This window comes from Cupressus sempervirens, chromosome 6 (genome assembly GCF_028749045.1).
Source record: "Cupressus sempervirens isolate cs-2001-9-10 chromosome 6, ASM2874904v1, whole genome shotgun sequence".
NCBI lineage: Eukaryota > Viridiplantae > Streptophyta > Pinopsida > Cupressales > Cupressaceae > Cupressus > Cupressus sempervirens.
Genome location: NC_143123.1, coordinates 240,501,296 through 240,513,689, shown reverse-complemented (window position 1 = coordinate 240,513,689; position 12,394 = coordinate 240,501,296).

The window sequence follows — 12,394 nt, the reverse complement described above, 5'->3', positions numbered from 1 at the left end:
TGTATTTTTGTATCTAAGAGGAAATCTAGGGGTCATTCCCCTATTTGACTCTCACTAGAGTATAAATTAGTGATGCATCAACCAAACTACATTAAAGATCTATCAAGTTGATGCAAAGAAGTCAAAGATCGTTGTTTATGAATCAGTGCATTAGGTACATTGTAAAATCACTATGTCAAGTCTTTAGCATTTTTTGTCAAAGAGGGAGAGAATCATGCCATATATTCATTAAGGGAGAGATTGGTGTAATCAAAGAAGAATCAAAGGTAGTAATTTCCAAGAGGGAGAACTTGATCTAGTAGAGTTTGAAGATAAGATGGCAGAGGGAGAATATTAGAGGGAGTTCTCATGGATGGATAGAGAATAAAAATGAAACTAAGGATATTATAAAATCTTATAAATCATTTGATTTATCTAAGTTTTCTTTTCTTAATGACATGTTGTGTTGTCATCAATGCCAAAGAGGGAGATTATTGATAACAATTATTCAATTGTATAGTGTCATTGATGTTACACAAATGTTATACTCTTATCAAGCATTGCTAGTTGGAACTGAGTTTAGAAGACATAAGTATTTGCCAAACAAATTTAGGAATTCCTATGTGAAATGAGTCAGGTCAGTTACCAAAGGAGTTCATTGTAAACTGAATCAGGTCGATTACCAAGGAACTCAGTGGTAGCTGAGTGACCCAGTTTTAGTCGACCTTCAACAAATTAGTTTTATCTATTACTTGGTTTATGAAAGCCAACTTAGTGGGTGTTTTTTTTTTATTTGAAAGGGTATTCAACCTAACTTGACATTGGGTTTCATATATAGGAAAGGTCAATATGTGGATTGAAATATGAAAATTTGGAAGAAGATAAGATATGAATAAAGAAGGATATCTGATTAAGAGCAGAACATCTAAAGTGCTACAAAGAATATTTTGATCAGGAAGGATCCAGAGGATAAGCTAGAATAGTGAATTGAATCTACAAATCAGTTACTTCAATAATTAGGTCAATCATTGTTACTCTCTAATAACTGTAGTAGTGAAGAAATCTCTTAACAGAGTTGACTTAACAGTCATTTTTGTAAATCCTATAACAAGGTGGCATTTCTATATTGAAGTGTCTTAAGACCTCTAACAAGGCCGCTCCTAATAGGGTGATAAATCCTTTAATAAGGTCACACCTAATAGTGTGTTTTGTAAACTTTAACAAGGTTGGCTCCTAATAAGGCTCACTACAGAAGAGTGAAAAGTCACTAGTTGCATTGGTGGTTTTCCCAAATTGGGTTTCCACATTAAATCTTGGTGTGTCATGTGTTCATGTTATTTTATTACTACTTTATCTTTCTACAACTAAATTACTAAAGGTTAATGAACATTAATATGCCATATTTCTTTGTTAACCGAGTTACAATATATATCTAGTTCTAACTGAGTTGTGCAAGGATTTGAGTTTGTATTGACATCTAAAAGATTTAGAATTTTTTTGTGGTAATTGATCCCCCCTCCCCTCTTAGTTACTCCTCTTGTATTTCCAACATAGAGATGATACAAATGTATATTAGGAGGATAATTAGGGATTACAATATATATATATATATATATATATATATATATATATATAGAGAGAGAGAGAGAGAGAGAGTAATTAGGGAACGAAATAGAATGAGATGGTGATAAATTAAGGAAGAGTGGATGATAGATATATGGATAGATAAGATGGGGGGGGGTTTTGATTTCTAAACATATGTTTTTGGATAGATGCCAAATGGAAGTGAGCACTATCCATAGAAAAACAAATAAGAGAAACTACATTGGCACAAGCTATGCAAGATTTAGGGAAGACACATATGTCTATAGCCCTTAAAGATTCTATGAAGAATTTATGCCATGAGATAAGGCATACAAAATTTTGAATAATAAAGCTAATTAAGTTGAGTAGGACAACATTTAGGTGTGGAGAGAAGCATTTGGAGTACTTGCTCCAACAATAGAAGTCAAAGAAGGAAAAGATGTAATTGAATTTGAAGACGCATATAAAGAAGAAGTTGCTAAATTAACTGAAGAGATCAAGCAACTAGTGCATCAATGTGAACAACAAGAGGTTGTCACTATCAAATACATATTAGATACACCTCCATAGAACCAAAATGTGCTAATTGAGGAACACATGCAAAATCTCATGCCAAACACAAATCTACTTTCTACAAATCCAATTTTGTTACAAGTTGTAGATTATCCAAAAATTAAGACTATAAAGACTACTAATGTTAAGGTTACATCAGTAGCAAAGGATACATGTGTCGAGCAATAGGACAGGAAATAATTGTGTATACACAATTAACTTGTATGCCTATTTCTTAGAGAGAAGAGAAGAAAGAAGAGACTAAAGGCACAGAGATAGCAATAGAAGAGAAGACACCAAAAGGTCAAGAAGCTTCACTAGCTCTTGTATGGTTGTCGTGTGCAAAACCCATAGAAACAATGACTTGTACACCTAAACAACATGAGGTACCTACTCCAAAGAGGTAGCAACAATTACCATGATCAAGTGAGAAGGGGAAACAACTGCAAATATCACTACTAAGTGATATAACCCCCAGATCTTAGGTTTTGACTCAATAAGAGGAATTGGATCATGAGTTAGTTAGTCTGGATGAGGTCATTACATTACCCATGTATGACTTGAATAACTTAACACTAGAGAAGATACAGGAACTATAAACTTGTTGAGCCATAAGTAAAAGCAAGAACAACTAAGGAGAGAGCATAAACATAAACATGTATTACACAGTTTTAGAGATATTTTTGTGGATGCATTTGGCATAACTGACTTAGATGGTCAGCATCAATTTTGGATTAGCTAGCGTATATAGTTGATAAAGTTCAAGAAAAGGATATAAAGACAAACAACAAATTAATGTAGTGGTCTGAAAGAATATTTGAACATAAATTTTGGTGAAGGTCTCTCATGAACTTGCATATATATGAAGTTGTGTGATGTTTAGGTTTTTACACTAGAGAATCAACATTCCATTGATTTATTAAATTTTGATATGAGGGAAAGTGTCATTTCATTAAGCAAGAATGCAAGTTCAAGCTCACAGATCATATAATAAGTTGACAACTGGTCAGTAAAGGTTAGCCGATCTCATGGCTCAAGATAGTGATACCATAAATAAATTGAACTTAATTCAATTTTAGTTACCATTTGGAAATAATATAGAAAGAAATGTCTATTGCAGTGAATATTTTGAAGGACACACATTTTGCAAGTATTTAATTACTAATTGATCTAGTTGTCGAGCTAGAAATTTAGTTTCAAGTTTCGGAGAAAATAAGAGATAGTGCAATAAAGGCTATGTAGATATTCTGGCAAGCCATAAAAAATAATAATAATAAGCACCAACTAACCCAAATAGCTCTAAGCCATTAGTGAGGACTGGAAATGGGAATAGAGGAAATAAAAGTAGAAGTTAAATACATCAAATGTTATAGCATCCAGATTTTATAGATTCAGATTATGATCTCAAGGTGAGTATTTTTAAATGTAAGACTATGCATGACAAAGTGTTTTTTCCACTAATGTCAAAGGGAGAGATTTTTTTTATCTCTAAACCTATGTTGTCTATGTTGGAAATATAAGATAATTAATTGAGAGGGGAGGGGTGAATCAATTACCACAAAATAAATCCCAGATCCCTTAGATGTCAATACAAATCAAAACTCTGTGCAAATTGAACTCTGATGTAGCTCAAAAAATACACAAGCACTTGGTTTATACTAACAAATGATGTAACTCAATAAACATTGAAATAACTCGGCAAATACTTATCATGAAAAGTTTAAGATATTATCTATGATTAATCTTATTTTAACTTAGTTGCATATACATAAAAGAAATAGAGTGAACACAATTGACACCAATATTTAACGTGGAAACCTAATTTGGGGAAAACACTAATTACAACTAGTTACTGATTTTCACTCTTCTGAAATGAGCCATATTAGGAGCTAGCCCTATTAAAGGTTACAAAACATATTATTAGGTGTGATCCAATTAGAGGATTTAATCACCCTATTAGGAGTGTCCTTGTTAGAGGTCTTTAGATAATTCTATAAAAATGCCACCTTATTAGAGGATTTACAAATAGTTGTTAAGCCAACTCTGTTAAGAGATTTAGATCACTGCTACAATGGTTAGAGAGTAACAATGATATGACCTAATTTTTGATGCAACTAAATTGCTAATTATAGATCTCAATTTTGACTTGTATACTTGATCCTTCCTGATCAAATGTATCTTTGCATCTCAATAAGGATATTCTACTTATCCTTCTAATTCGCTTCCTCTAAGCATCATCAAATCTTCAATGTGTTTGATGCTCATTCAATCCTCAACTTGACCTTATATTTATATCTTACACATTGTCAAGTTAGCTTGAATACAACTTAGAATAATTAATATTCATCTTCTTAGCCAATAAAAACAAAGAAACAATACAATTGAACTCAATATGCCAAAACAAGAAAATCCTTCATTAGCCAACCCTACTTGATAGATACTAACTCAAAGAATATCCCTATGTTAGCCAAGTGAACTCGATTAAAACTGCATATTCACAAAGTTCCTTTGGTAACCAAGTGATCTTGATTAACACTGGTTTCATCTAACATTTACTTCATTAACCGAGTGAGCTCGGTTAATACTCAACTTATGAAATCTTTCCTTTGTCACCAAGAGAACTTGGTAGACAATATCTTTTGAGTTAGGCAAACTCTGGAATGTTTGACAGACACAGGATACTGTCTTCAATTCCTAAGTGAGCTCAAGATATATTGATTGGTAATGATATGACATTTTGTGTAACATCAAAGACAATACATAATTAATCAATTGTTTTCAATATTCTATTACTATCCAAACACTTATTCATTTACTAGGCAAGGATGAATGGTCATCATTATGACCGAGTTATCTAGTGAAGGTTGAGCATAACGAAGGACTTGTTTATTTTGCACTACATGTCAAATAGGTTAATGATTGCCAAGCACCTAAGTTGAGACTGAGTACATATGTAAGTCGATCTACTTTAGTAGAGATTGAGTAAATTGAATAGATAGTTTTTGCTAAATAAATAGAGAAGCATATGTATATAGAAGTTGAGTGCTAGTATAAATCTTAGCAATGACTGAGTGTCAGCACATTCGAATGTTGAGCAATTTAGTTTTGTCATATGAGCTTGTAATTGCATAAACAACTATGTAAATCATTTTGGCCAACTTCCATATGATATTTAATGTTTTTAGAGATAGTTAAGATGGAGATTACATGTCATTCCAAAAGGAAATGATCATGAGGAATATTGATCAACCAATTAGAAAATCATATATAAAAGGAAAAGGATGATGAATTGTAAACCATCGATTAAGATCTAGAACTTTTGAAGAACACCTATTTAAGGAGGATTCTAACCCTAGAATCAAAGAGAGTGAAAGTGAGAGTGTGTGATGTGAAGACAAGAATGCACAAGTGAAGAAGTAGACAATGGAGGAAGAGAGAAAAAAGGCTAAGTCTGAAATCATATCAGAAAAGGAAATCAAAATAGTGAAGGATTGAAAAGAGATATTAGATGTACAGATTAGATAAGACATTATACAGAGGAGATCCAAAATCAGCTTGTAGAGAAAATTGAGGGTTGAGTACTGAATCAATTTTGAATCAAGGAAAATCTCTTAATTGGTGATTCTAATAGGTCTATGTAAATTTCCTAATAGAGTCCTTACTTAATTGTAAGTGTGAAATCCTTTAACAAGGTAAGCCCTAATAGTCTTGAAACTTTTAACAGGGAAGACCCCTCATAGGGTAGATCATATATTATTGTCAAAGATTTTAACTATAATAGGTTAGCTTTATTGTTGCAATAATGAAGATTTGTGGATTTCATCCCCACCCCAATTTTACCTTCACATTAATTGTTTTTAGGTTACCAATTTTTTTGTGTTATGGGTTGAATATTTCATGGATGTGATATATTTCATTTACTATGCATCATTATAGTTTTAATGTTATATCTAAGATATGAGATGAATTAGGTGTGAATTCAGTAATTTGGTTTTATAAGTTTAAGTTTAAGATCCTGATTCACCACCCACCCCCCCCCCCCCCCCCCCCCCCCCCCCCTCCTCCTCTCAGTATCTTGTTTCCCAATAATCCTTCCAACAAGGGGTTAAATGAGGGGGACTAGATGATTATATTTGGGAAGGGAGAGAATGAAAAGTTATTAATGTGAGAGATGTGAGAGAGGTAGAGAATGAGAGAAGAGGGAGATGGCAACAGATGTAAGTTGGATTTATATGCTAATTAGGTGGAAGAGATGGATATAATTCAATAGAGAAAGGTTAGGTAGAGAGATTAGAGAGAGAGGGAGAAGGAGAAGGAGGAGAGATATGAGGCAATGAAAATAATTAGGGCATAAAATAGAAAGAGATGGAGAGAGAGGGGATAAAAAAAATTGAATAGTGCAACCAAAAAAAAATTATATTGTAACTTCAAAATAATATAAAATTATTTTTCTAAACCTAATTGAAAATAAAACTATCTACTAAACCAAATTGAACACTAATCTTCATTGAAAACTATACAATATTGAACCCTAACCCATACATTAAATTAGTAATTTAATCTAAAATCCTTAGTGTAGTTCTATATTAAATCCCATAAAAATAAAAATAATTTTATTCATAAGAATTTCAGATCCCAATGCTAGTAGCTATGTATATATTATATATTATATAATATATATAAAGAAATTCGAGAGATATTAGTCTTTAATTTCTAAATGAAATTTGTTTTTGTAAGTGCCAAACATTGAGATTTGTGTATATATTAAGTAATAATATGTGTGTATGTGTGTGTGTGTGTGTGTGTACCATAAATATCCAAGACTTCATAATATAATGTAATTGTTTCTTTTTCAAGTGTCAATCTTAAGATTTTTGTATTGTCAATGCCCATGCCAATCTCAATAGTATCTAAGTGGTACATGTATTGTTTTAGAATGTCCATTATTGAATGGCAAGCTAGAGTAGGCATCAAATTTTGCCAAAAATAGATGTATAGATAGAATATATCTCTACTTAATAACACATATATTGTGTGTGTGTGTGTGTGTGCGCACGCGCATGCATGCGTGTGTGCGTGTGTGCATGTGTGTGTGTGTGTGTGTGTGTGTGTGTGTGTGTGTGTGTGTGTGTGTGTGTGTGTTCTATTTATAACTTAATAATATGGATATCATTTTGAACTCTTTGATTTAGCCTATAATGTAATATACTCTTTGAAAAAAAAAAAAAATATTGAGTTCTAAACTTTAAGAACATTGACTTTGCTGACTTTACAACCTAACACTAAATATTGGAGTCTTTTCCACTATTCTAAATTACTAATTTACAAGAATATATTACATTTTAAAATATAATTTGTAAGCATACTCCCATTTATAGTATTGATAGATTCTTAGATCTAATTATAAATATTGACTCAAAAATTAGTGAAGTGTATAATCTTATTTAAACATGAATGAAGTTATACCTTTGCATACATCATATAGAAATTCATGCCCTGTACTATTTTCATTGTAATTCTAAATATATTTAGCCATTAATGATTAAAAAAATTACATTGTTATTAGTATACAAACACAAATGTTGCAATAAATTTTAGACACATCAAATCATAACTCCAAATGAAATGATTTCATAAAAGAACAAAAAAATGGCTCATTTTTTAAAATTATATATAAAACAAAACTTAACACTAATTGGAAATATTTGTTATTTGGGAGGAAGATATGGTTAGAATGTGAGATAATATCCATTAAAAAAATTGAACAATAACCCTAAGTTCAAGCTCTAATTGATAATAAACTAATTTGAATGCTAACCCTAACTAGAAAAAAATACCATTGGAACACCTAACATATCTTCAAACCATACATGAATTCTTCTTATGATGTCGAGCAGGAGGGGGAGTAGAGTAGGTGTGGTGAGTGGGAAGAACGTATTCAAAATTTCAGAGGGGAATGGGACAGAATTGTCTGGATCGGGAGTTCAATTAGGGACAACTAGAGACAACTCTAAAAAGGGTAAGGATCCTAATGAAAGTGGGACAACTGAGGATCTAGGGGGGGTCCTATGCGGGCTGTTGTTCTGACAAAAAAGTGGTCCAATGTATTCGGCATCAAATTGGTAGGCAAGTCCTCCTTTTTGCTGGTAAAGAATATTTTTTTGAATGATCAAGGTATGTTTACACTAGAAATCCCAGATCAAATCATTGATAGAAATATTTCTAGGATGGACTTGATTTTGGTAGGGAGGTTTTTAGGTGCTAGGCCCAACATTGAGGTCATTTAGGCCTTTGTTTGAAGGAAATGGGTTCTAAAAGGCCAGGTGGACATTGTTGCTATGGCAGAAGGTTGCCTATCCTTTGGTTTTTCTTATGAAGAAGATAAACAAGAGATTCTTTGCAACAGTCCCTGGGTTGTGGGTAAACATACATTGATTCTACAAAAATGGGCACCAAACTTGTACTCTCTTGATGAATCTAGGATTCAAGCTCCAGTATGGATTAGACTGATAGGCTTACTACTAGATTTTTGGGTGGAGGATGTGTTTCAATGTATTTCTAATACCTTTGGTGAACTCCTTTCTATGGACCCAATCACAGTGTCGAGAAGAAGAATAACCTATGCTAGAATTTGTGTAAGAGTTCTTCAAGGTTTGGATATGCCAGTGGTTATTTCTCTCAAATCTAAACTTGGTATCTGGAAGCAAAAAATAGAGTATGAGTCAATTCCCTTTACTTCTTCTCATTGCAAAAAATTTGGTCATTGGGCTAAAAAATGCCCATCTTTGAATGGAGCTCTCAAAAAGGTCAAAAAAATATGGGTTCACAAAGGGTTGAACACTGAGAAAAGCAATTGCAAGGAAGGAAACACCCAAGAGGTAAGTGGTTTGGTGAAGGGAACCTTAGTGGTTAATGAATCTGAACAAGTAGAAGCATCTCAATCAATGGTGATTGCTAAAGGGGAGAATCAAGTACGAATTCCTTTGGATCATAGTAGTGATGAAAAAATGGCTCAAGAAGGTGGTGTGATTAGTCCCAACAAAGGGAATGAAGAAGAAAATGGGAATATTTAGATTGAAAATACTAATGAAGATGATCTTGAATCATTTGAGGAATGTGACCATATCATTACAAGTAAGGAAACTCAATGTCTAGTTAAACCTCTTGCAGATGTTATAGATATAGAGAGTAATAAAAAATGGGGGGATGTTGAGGAAACCTCTAAAGCTTTACATGGGGTAGAGGAGGACTCTGGTTCAGACTAGACACAAGTGGGTGGTAAAAGAATCACTAAATCAAAAAAGAAAAACGAGGTTGTATCTTCTAAAAAGAATAAAGAGAATGCTTTGTTATAAACTAGGAGTAATAAGAAAGAAGATATCCCTAGCACACCATTGGGAAAAGGCATCAAAAAAGGTGATTTTAATAGCAACAAGACCAGGGACTGTTGTCTACCTTCAACACCATCTGGTAAAGGTATCAAGGCTGGAGATGCTGGTCTATCTCCTTCATCAGCAGGAAGACCATCCAATGTGCATAGAAGAATTGTTGAGACTAATAGAAGTATAGTAGACGGTAGTTAGAGGATTATCTTAGAATCAAAATCTTTTCATAAGAAATGAATTTCATATCATGGAATATCAGAGGATTAAATAATCATCACAGGCAAGATATAATGAAAAATATGATCAGGGATAACATACCAGATATTGTTCTAATTCAAGAAACAAAAATGTTAAAGGATAAAGTGGAATGTCTTTTGGTTTTTTGGGGAGGTAAAATTCTTGGGAATGATTCTCATGGGGCTTCAAGTGGTATGGTTGTATAATGGAAAGACAAAAGTATTAATGCAGAACTTATCTCTCAAAATAGAAATATGATGAACATTAGATTTACAATTTCTAAGGATGGCTTTGTATGGGTGCTTATTAATGTTTATAATCCCAATTCTAAATGGGGTAGAAAGACACTATGGGAAGATATTACCAATCAGAGAAAAAAAATTGTGGATGAGAATTAAATCATTATGGGGGATTTTAATACTCCATTGCAAGAAAATGATAAGATGGGAGGAAGTCAAACTAACTTGGATAACAGATTGGATTTAATGGATTTTATTGACAATCATCTCTTGCATGATATGGATTTGCATGGGATTGATTATACTTGGACCAATAGAAGATCTAGGAAGGACCTCATTCAAGTCAGGTTGGATAGAGCCCTTATTAGTAGTGATTGGTTTTTAAAATATGAATGCTCTCTTTCTACTTATGTTCGCGTTGGCTCGGATCACTACCCCATTTTTCTTGTGGCTAATCTATTTAACTTATGCTCTCCATCTGAGACTAGAAAACCTTGTTAAGGACTGGTGGAGCATTCAAGTGGAGGAAACTACCATGTTCAAAGTTGCAAGTAAGTTGAAAAATGATAAAAGGAATATTAAAAGATGAAATAAGGATAATTTTGGAAATATTTTTTATAATAAAAAGAAGGTTTTTGAGGAGTTTAAAGAGATTTAGGATAGTATTTAGGTTGATGGATATGGGACTATCTCCAAGGAAGAGGAGAGTGAAATTGACTGAGGTGTATGATATTATAACTAAGAAGGAGATGTTCTGGAGGCAACAATCTAGAAAAGTTTTTTTGAAGGAAGGGGATTAGAATACTAAGTACTTCCACATGACTACTTTGAAGCATAGAATAGCTAATAGAATATCCAGACTCAATGCTAATGGGGGTCCTATGGAGGGTGAGGAGATTATAGAAAGGGAAGCTGTGGATTTTTTAAGTAATTTATTGTAAGGTGATCCCAATCTAGAAAAGGAGAAGAAGAATAAACTTATGGACTATATCCCAAATCGTATATCAAAGGATCAAAATAAATTTCTCACTATTATTTCATCTAATGAAGAAATTACCAAGGCTATATTCTCCTTTAATGGAGACAAGGCACCAGGGATAGATGGGTTTCCTTTCCTATTCTTTCATAAGTATCGGTATATCATCCATGAAGATGTTTGTAATGGGGTTAAGGAGTTCTTTGGATCTAGAAAAATGCTCATAGAGATAAATGGTACCTTCCTTTCTTTGATTCCAAAAAAGTCAGGTGTTGATAGCATGGACCAGTTTCAACCAATCAATCTTTTTAATTCTTTTTATAAAGTTATATCTAAAGTGCTAACTCTCAGAATTTTGTCTTTTCTCCCTAATTTGATTTCCAGGCAGTAGAATGGTTTTGTTCCTAGTAGGTAGATCTTGGATTCTATCATCTCAATGCATGAGAATATTCACTCCCTTACCTTATCCAAGAAAGAGGGGTTCCTCCTTAAACTTGTTCTATCTAAAGCTTATGACAAGGTGGATTGGACTTTTTTAGAAAGAGGATTGGAAGCTTTTGGTTTTAATAAGAGATTTAGTGAGTTGGTCCTTATGTGAGTTTCTTTTGCCACTTTCTCAGTGCTAGTGAATGGATCTCCAACCCCTTTTTTCCAGGCTTCTCGTGGTTTGAGGCAAGGGGATCCACTTTCACCTATTCTCTTCATTCTAATGGTTGAATGCTTGGGAAGATTTTTGGAAAAAATGGTGTTCATTGGGGATATTGTTGGTCTCAAACCCTCATCTAAAGAGTTGATTTGTTCTCATTAGCAATTTGTGGATAACTCTATAGTGATGAGAGAAGCTTCAGTTAGAAATGCTATAAATATAGAGAATGCTTTGAAGGATTATGGGCAAACTTCTGGTCAAACTATTAACTGGAACAAAAGTGTAATATATTTCATCAAAAGTTAATGATAATAGGTAGAATAAAGTTAAAAGAATTATTGGTTGTGAGATTGGCACCTTATCGGGTTCTTATCTGAGATTACCCCTTTGTATGGACCCACCTAAGATTTTTTGGAGTTCGCTAATTAATAAAATTCATTCAAAGTTAATAGGGTGGAAAGGATCCCTCCTTAGCCAGGCCGGTAAGGTTATTATTCTCAAATCCATATTATAGAATGTTGTGTTGTATGCCTTGAGTGTTTTTAAGATCCCTAGAAAGTTTGCCTTGGAAATTAAAAAAAATAGAAGCTTTTCTTATGGACGGGTATGGAAAAAAAGAAAAGATTGGCCTTGATTGCATGGGAGAAAGTTTGCATGTCTTTCAATAAAGATGGCCTTGGCCTTAGAAGAGTTGCCACTATGAATGATTCTTTTCTTGTCAAGTTTTTGTGGAGATGGCACAAAGAGGAAGGAGAATGGTCATATATTTGGAATGATAAGTACAATAGTGAGAATC